We start from the raw sequence: 8,466 nt of genomic DNA, 5'->3' as shown, positions 1-8,466 counted from the left end.
GACAGACCTGCTGTTACACGAGGCCTTGGTTTTTGTGGTCTCCTCCGAAGGATCACCTCATTTAGTCGCCTCTTACGACAAGCAAGGGGTACTGAAGACCTATTCTAACCCGGATCCCCACAGAACCAGTATTAATCCCGGGTATAGATTGGACCCCCTGGAGAAAGTTGCCGAAGTGGAACCCACTCAACCGGGAAAAATATGTTACGCTCACCCTAATTGTAGTACCATCAACATTTACTAATTAGTAATTAAGACTGTACATACGTGTAAGTGATTCCCGCTTCTCGGAGTTTATGAAAACAAAATTCTTTGATGAAGTAATCAAGAACTCGTCGAATTAAAAGATATCAACTGATAACTATATTAAAGTATAGGCCAATCCGAAAACATGAGTTATCTTTCCTTGATCCGGAACGTAGTGCGCTTGTGTAATTTAGTTTAAGACTTCCGGTATATTCAAGAAGCGTCATTATCAACAGCGCAGAAAGCCGTGAAGATATTGCTGTATAATTTTACAGCAATCACGTCAACAAATATGTTAACGTTAATAAAAATTCACAATGCATAGGTTTCCTTCATACATGTGAAAATAATCAACTTTGCCTGTACAAATAATGGTAAATTACTATTGTCAATAAAGGAGGACACCTTCGTCCATGATTTCACGTGTTTCATGGCTGAAATTAGTTTTTTATCATATATTAAATAAATTTCCTCAGGATCTTTACTCTGGACCTTTTAGACCACAGTGTTTTAGCACAGTCAGATTTATAATAAAATGTCAGAGATCACTTGTTCAATATCCATGTCGTAAACATTCATCGATAGAAGTTCCGACACGATATACGTCTAGGTACATGTATGTCGGTCGTGGGGTGGTGGTGGTGGTGGGTCTAAATCCGAATCCGTCTTTGCAATTCTGTTAGGATAGTCCCTAAACAATCACTCATCTCAAGGGGGCTAAAAACGAGGAAAAGAGGGAAGGTAGAGACGTTAAAACAAAAAATTTACTTATCTCCCAAAGAGTACATCTGAGAGTGGCACGTGCCAACCCCCACCTCTATCCCGGGACAACACATATCAAAATAATTTATATTAGTCGAGGAATATTTAACAAATAAATGATGATTTTGATTGCATTTCAAATATATCTGTTGAGATAAACAATCCCTGCTGCACATGTACAAATGATTTGCAGACGTCCAGTTACGTTGGAGAGAGTTGCCCAAACATTGTAATCAGGTTTATTTTTGAAAGAGTCGGTTGGTAGTGATGGGATAACTTTAGCCCTGATAAAACATTGAGAGCATTCCTAATTTATACGTTGGGCCGGGGGGTGGGGGGTAACAATGATATGCAATATCCATACACATATCGAGCCTCTTAAAAACCCAAGCTTTGATGAGTTTCCATCATCGTTAGGAAATCAGTGGTTCAGTTCTGACTTAGTATACAAACTAATTATGCAAGTCGTTATTGGAGACATTTGGAAACAAGTGAATGTTCGATTCTAGAAGTTCTTTCTTAATTTTAATTTTTTTTTTAAATCACACCCCTGACTCGATCCAGACGTTATTTTATGTTTCCATTACCACATCCTTACCTTCTCATAGAAAAGATTCCAGTTGTTTGATTCATCCATACTCTTTAAAATATTGCGCAGTCTGATTGTGTTGCTACCCGAAAGTTGTCATATGCACACTATATGTTAGAATACAAAGAGAGATAACTCACGTTTTCGGACTAGCCTGATGCATAATATCAGTCTTTCATGTTTTAGATCATAAATTAATTGTAACGCTACGTACATCGATATTTCATTGCATTAATGTAATATATAGCGAAACATATGGAACACTCAATAATGAAATACGGTGTAATCATAGTATATTGCAGACATAGAGTTGATATTAAAAAGATAAAATTAAAGTATCTCCTTTCTCCTCCTTTTCAAATCAAAAATTGTACTTCTTTATTGCATTTCTTTATAAGGACAATATCAAAGTCGTTACGTTACAAACACACTATTTGAAAAGAACGTTATGACTGAACATCATTAAAATTCAGTAAGAAAAACTTCTTGTACCAAACTTCATGATTCAACACACTAGCATAAACACGAGTATACCAAGTACAGGATTTGGCCATTCACAGTTGACCTATAACAAATACGACACATGTGGGAAATGAAAATCTGTATCCATGTATCCATATGAAGTAACAATATCAGTGAAATACGCATCTCATTAACTCCAACGTGAAATGCATATACCGAAATCCAATAAACCACTTTCATACGCATGCGTAGAACAGTAATTGCATTCTACATTGCTGGTACAGTAACACATGAAAAAGTTCACGATCGTTCCATTCAGCACTGTTCCTGTATAATGGGTAATGGGTCCGTTATGAAATATTCATCGTTTTCTAACGCTCTGTTTGTGTTTTCTATCCACCTCGCTATCCATTCCTGTTTTTCATCCGACAGATTCTGAGGAGATGCCGGACGCATTTTGTCATTTGAAGGTCTCCGAAAACCTCTTTTCATGAAGGAATCGCCATTGATGATGGATAATCTCGGAGGAGAAACCTTCGTCTGTCGAAAGGCTGCTATACTGGGTAAATTTATACTTCTTGCGAGTGGCGGATCCACCTGTTTAGAGGAACACCTAGCATTGTCCTTCTTCATAAACGAGGTGGCCACATTGATTACAAGTTTGTTAGTGCCGTGACTCTGCGGCCGTTCAAGTTCAAAAGATGTCTCCCGCGGAAGTCCCCCCAGCGTCTGAGAGCGGTCCAGTCGATAGGGGCTCTTCCCCGGCTGTGTTAGTTTTAGTCTGTGGTTCCTGGGGTGTTCTATATGTCGCCTCACCATTGTAGGTACTGGTGTAGCGTCTATCTTTAAAGACTCCAATTGCATCTTTTTCATTGAAATTCGTCACAGTTACAACAACGAAAAAAAATCACATGTTAAAATTCCAGTTAAGATTTGTCAAAATTTGAAATATGCATATCCGAGAAGTATAAATTTCATATTTTATAATTCATTCTTAACGTACATTTGATACAGACTGTTAAATGTTGCAAAAACGCATGTAGCAACCCTATCCAAAGATCACGAAACGTCACAATTAGCCTTTTATCATTTAAACTATCATTGATTGTCCCGGAGTAGTTCTGGCATTTAAAATCCTTGCTACCGTGAGACGCAATTAAATTAAACCCTTAAACAGATACACATTGTGATTAATTCTGACCGACTACAGGCAATACACAGATAAGAGGACAAGTTAAAAAGACAACGAGTCGGGTGTTAAAATCAGACATAGAGCTCCCACCTCCCGCGGTCTCCACACCGTCAGCGGCATTTCAACTGTAGTCTGTTATAAAGGGACACATAATGTGTAGTCAGAAAGAAGTTTTATTATTTACAAATTAATCATAGCCATGTTCTCATTACTCTCTTAAATATACATCAACAAGAATTCGATTTAATTTAAATTTAAACAATATTTTATTATGTATGAAACATAAATGGATTAGGCAGCAGGCTTGCATCCTATATAAGCCTTCTCCAAATTCGATTTGTCTAACGTCCCTTCGGGAAATCTTCACTAATACTGAAACGTCACCAGTTGTAAGTGAAGTAAATGTACTTTAATTTAGACCTAAGCTAGTGTAGCAGGGCCCCTACTGGGCAGTCTGCACTATAAATCTACACCATCACCAACCCGTGAAATACCGATCATTTGGTGAAGAAGCTATCACTATCTTCTTAGGGTTGATGTGGCCATGGCACGAGCGGGGCTCGAACTTACGACCTCTCGGTCATTTTAAGTTATAGTATGAAATATAAGTGGCTGATTTACAGGGGTTGCAGATCCTTCCTTTGTGTGGGATCACACGCCGTTTTCAAAAAATTGTAGATCCTCCTCTTTGCAAGGATACTCAAAAGACAATTATATAAAAACATCAGACATTATTAAAAACGTACAATATTAGGTCTACTAACATAATTTTCAGATCCCGTGGGGATCCGGGTTAGAATAGGTACTCAGTACCCCCTTACTTGTCGTAAGAGGCGACTAAATGGGGCGGTCCTTCGAATGAGACCGCAAAAACTGAGTTCCCGGGTCACAGCAGGTGTGGCACGATAAAGATCCCGTAAGCGCCGAGCATAGGCCTAAATTTTGCAGCCCCTCACCGGCAATGGTGACGTCTCCATATGAGTGAAATATTCTCGAGAAGGACGTTAAACAATATTCAATCAATCAATCAAAATTTTTCAGTTAAATCTTGGTTTCACTACAGGTACATATAATCATATATATAACATGAATGTAAACAGAAGGTAATTCTATTTATTTTGTGCAAGTCATCTGTAATGAACAAACGTTTATTTTCTTCGATTATCATAAGAATACTTCCGGATATTAATGTACGGTTATACAGGTATTCTCAGTAGTACGAATGTGGAATTAAGTTTTCTTTGTTTGAGATATACTACAAAGCTTTTAAGAAATTCATTTACGAGGGTTTTCCGTCAAGTTCGTGGGTAAGTGGTGCTGTTTTAAAGATCCAAGCTATACGATGGGATCAAACAACGACAGGTGGCATGAACATACTATAAACACTGACTCTATCAATGAAAAGTAATATTACATACAATCGACATTTATGATATGAATTGTTTTAGTTCTGTGACGTTTGTGACCATCATCCTCAACACGACACCAACTGATACTACAAGCACGATTGATTCCCCCATTTCTCCTCATGGACCGCCTACCATTGTGTACTGTTAAAAAGGTGAATCTTTCTTTTTGTAAAAAAAATGTTAAGGGTAAATAAAAAACCCAACAATAGTATGGTATATTGTGAACTTGGGAGATTCCCACTTTAGATTAGGACAATAATCAAAATGATAAGCTATTTGCATCACAAGTAAAAATTTATTACACAGATGTAACTTGGACACAAATGGCTGCGTCCATGTTACATTTATTAGTGAATAGTTGCAATTTTGCACTGAAATATTATGTATATTATATATATATATATATCATAACTTCCTATGAGTTTGATGTCAAAAGGTCAATTTCAAATGCATATTGCATAACTTGGTTTCCAGATGATGTTTGTTCTCTTAGAGCCGATGAAATGAAATTTAAGGTGACAAGCCTTTTAAAGGAAAAAATATAATCCTGTTTTGCCATTATACAGAGGACATTGATTAAAGGTATATGTGGCATTTGTTCAATGTTAAAAACCTTAACAAAATTTTGTCGGTATGATATAATGATAAACTATGAAAAATAATACAATTTGCATAAATTATAGAGTATTAAAGGATGAAAAACTACATAAGGTAGAGAGGAAACAGTTATTTTTTAATGCATATTTATGAAGTAATGTCTATGGTGGATGTGCTCAAGGGCGCGAGAAAAAGAATATTAGAAGCACTATGTGGGATTTACAGTATGTAATCGTACCGAATGGTTAATTATGTTAAACATGAACCCTCCCCCCCCCCCCCCCCCCCCCCCCATCGGTTAAAGTGGTTCTCTGTACCCTGTTTCCGTGTGACTGTCGCTGAAAGCATCCCACTAAAACCCTGTCCACGTTGTTACAATATAATTTGCATAAAGTGTATATGATAATAAACAGGATTTTACCCCTATGATAATATGTCCAACGCTTTAATGCCCTGGATTAGCTTGTTCAAATGAAAGAAATCGGATCTGAATATAAATTTAAGAAGATCAAAAGAAAACAATAATTTAGTAGAATTTGAAGTCTTATACATGTACATAGTTGTATTTCTGAGTCATGATAAGGAAATTTACTCAATCTGTAAAATATCTATGCACTTAAGATATGAAGATTTGAATAGTAAAACAGAGGACACTAAAGAGCAATTTCATATTAATTTTATTTTCATCTCCTGCAGATATTCACTGAGGATTAAAGTATCTAACCCCTAAAGAAGAATACAGGAAGAAAAGAGAAATTTTATTGGCAGATAGAGACAAATATGAATTATTCAAAGAACAAGATAGAATGAAATAGAAGAAAAGGAGAGACTCCACGTCAGCTGATAAAAGGAAAGAATATAATGAAAAGTCTAAAATTCGTATGAGAATGTATAGGTAGCGCCAAAAGTAAAGTAGCCAGTCATCAACAATGAAATTATCAACCAGAAAACAAATAAAGAAGAGAAAACAAGAACAAAGAGCAAAGCAGTCGAGCCAAACCAAAAGAAGAAAAAATGAGAAAAGGAAAAAGAAATATCGAGATGCCAAGCGGAAATTAGAGTTCCTCAGTAAACAAGCTGAAGCAGATCAAACAAGAAAAGCTGTATCAAGAGCACAGTTACCAAAGGATGCAAACAAGTTTGCTGACACCATGGACAGTGCTATCAGGAATGATACCCCAAAGAAAAAAATCAGCTCTGAAAGGAAAAGGATTATTGCTTACTCCCAATGCAAAGCAAACAATGGAAAAGGACAATAAATTTGTGTCAAGAATTAAAAGAAGTCTAAAAGAACTGAAAAACAACAGAACAAGGGAAGAAGAAGTCAGTACCAATTGTTGACCAGGTCTACTGTTGGGAAGTATGCTGTCGAAAACAACATAAGGAGAGAATTAGGTATGAAGTGGGAGTACTGGATGAGAATATCCCAAATAAATTTACTAGGAGAAGGAAACATCGTGATGGCAAGATGCAAGGTGAAGATAACGAACAGTGATCAATCTCATAACTCCCACAAGCAATACAAAATAGATAGTTGGGCAAACACGGACCCCTGGACACACCAGAGGTGGGATCAGGTGCCTAGGAGGAGTAAGCATCCCCTGTTGACCGGTCACACCCGCCGTGAGCCCCATATCCTGATCAGGTAAACGGAGTTATCCGCAGTCAAAATCAGTGTGCCAAGAACGGCTTAACAATCGGTATGAAACACGTCAGACAGCATTTGACCCAATGCGAGGTTGTATTGACGAACTAGATCGTTATAACGACCATAGAATTTGCGAAATGCTGACTTCAATCGAGACTGTTGAAATCCCTGTACCATCAACTTGTTTGTCAGTAGCTTACCTCGATTTAAAAACGGACTATACCCAGAACAAGCTCTTGCATATCGAATCAGTTGAGATATATAAACACCATATGCAGGCGACAATGGAATATTGCTACATAAATGTGGGAAGTTGACGATGGAGAAGCTGAAATCATCCCGTTTGTCATACAGTTGAGTTGTTAGTTTGCCGTTAATGTCTACTTTCAATAAAATATCTAAGTATGAAGCAGAAGTGGACGACTCTGTGGTGTCCTTTATTTCCAGCTCACAGGGATATATCAAATCGACATATGAATGAAAGCTATCATTGTTAATAGACAAAACGTCATCGATATATCTAAAAGTCGAATTGAAGGTCACAGCGAGAGATTTTTTCTTCTCACGTAGAAGTTTTTGAATAAATTCTGCTTCATATGAATATAAAAACAGGTCAGCTAACAAAGGAGCACAATTCGTGCCCATGGGAATTCCAACAGACTGTTGGAAGACCTGATCACCAAAGACCATGAAGATATTGTCAATGAGGAACTCTAGCATATTTTTTATTTCTACTTCAGAGTACTTGTGCGTGGAATCAGACTGGTGTTTAACAAAGTAAGTTTTTGAATGACTGATCACTAGATATGAATATTTCCGTTTTCCGTTTTTGTTGAAGAATCAACTGTCTATGATGTCAAAAAGTCTAGTCTTTAATTTATCGTGAGGAATGGTCGTGTATAGTGTTGAAAAGTCATAGGTTTTAATGCTATTGATTTGGGGAAAATTCTGTGATTTCAAGTTTACTAAAAGTTCTTTAGAATTTTTTAGAATCCACATTTGATTAACACCACTTCTGGCATATGTAGTCGCACAGTAAGTTTGAAGTTTCTCCTTCACAGCTGTTAACATTTTCGTGAGGAGCAAAGATAGGGGCTTGGTAGAGCACTTACTGGATCCAGCAATGTATCTTTGTTTGTAAGGGTTTTTATGTAGTTTAGGAATCCAGTATAGGTACGGCAACTCATATTCATTCGACCCATTGACTGGAATATTAAATGTGTCTAAAACTGAAGCATGGTTTTGAAGAATTTCGTCTTTTGAAAGGGCAGTTGGAGTATAAGTATGATTACCAAAAGTGGAATTAATGCCAAGTTCGTTTAAAATACAGTTGTAATAATGAGCCTTACAAACAAAGACAATGTTGTTACTAGATCTGATGCAATGACGATTTATTGAATATTTAACGTCCCGCACGAGAATATTTCACTCATATGGAGACGTCACCACTGCCAGTGAAGGGCTGCAAAATTTGGCCTACACGAAGATTCTATAAATCAGAGTCCGTCATGTTGCCAAACACAAAAAGTCTCAGTGTAAAGTCTGAAAAGCAGAAGCAAGT

Source organism: Ostrea edulis, chromosome 9, assembly GCF_947568905.1.
Source record: "Ostrea edulis chromosome 9, xbOstEdul1.1, whole genome shotgun sequence".
In the NCBI taxonomy this organism is placed as follows: domain Eukaryota; kingdom Metazoa; phylum Mollusca; class Bivalvia; order Ostreida; family Ostreidae; genus Ostrea; species Ostrea edulis.
Note: the sequence above shows the minus strand (reverse complement) of the source record.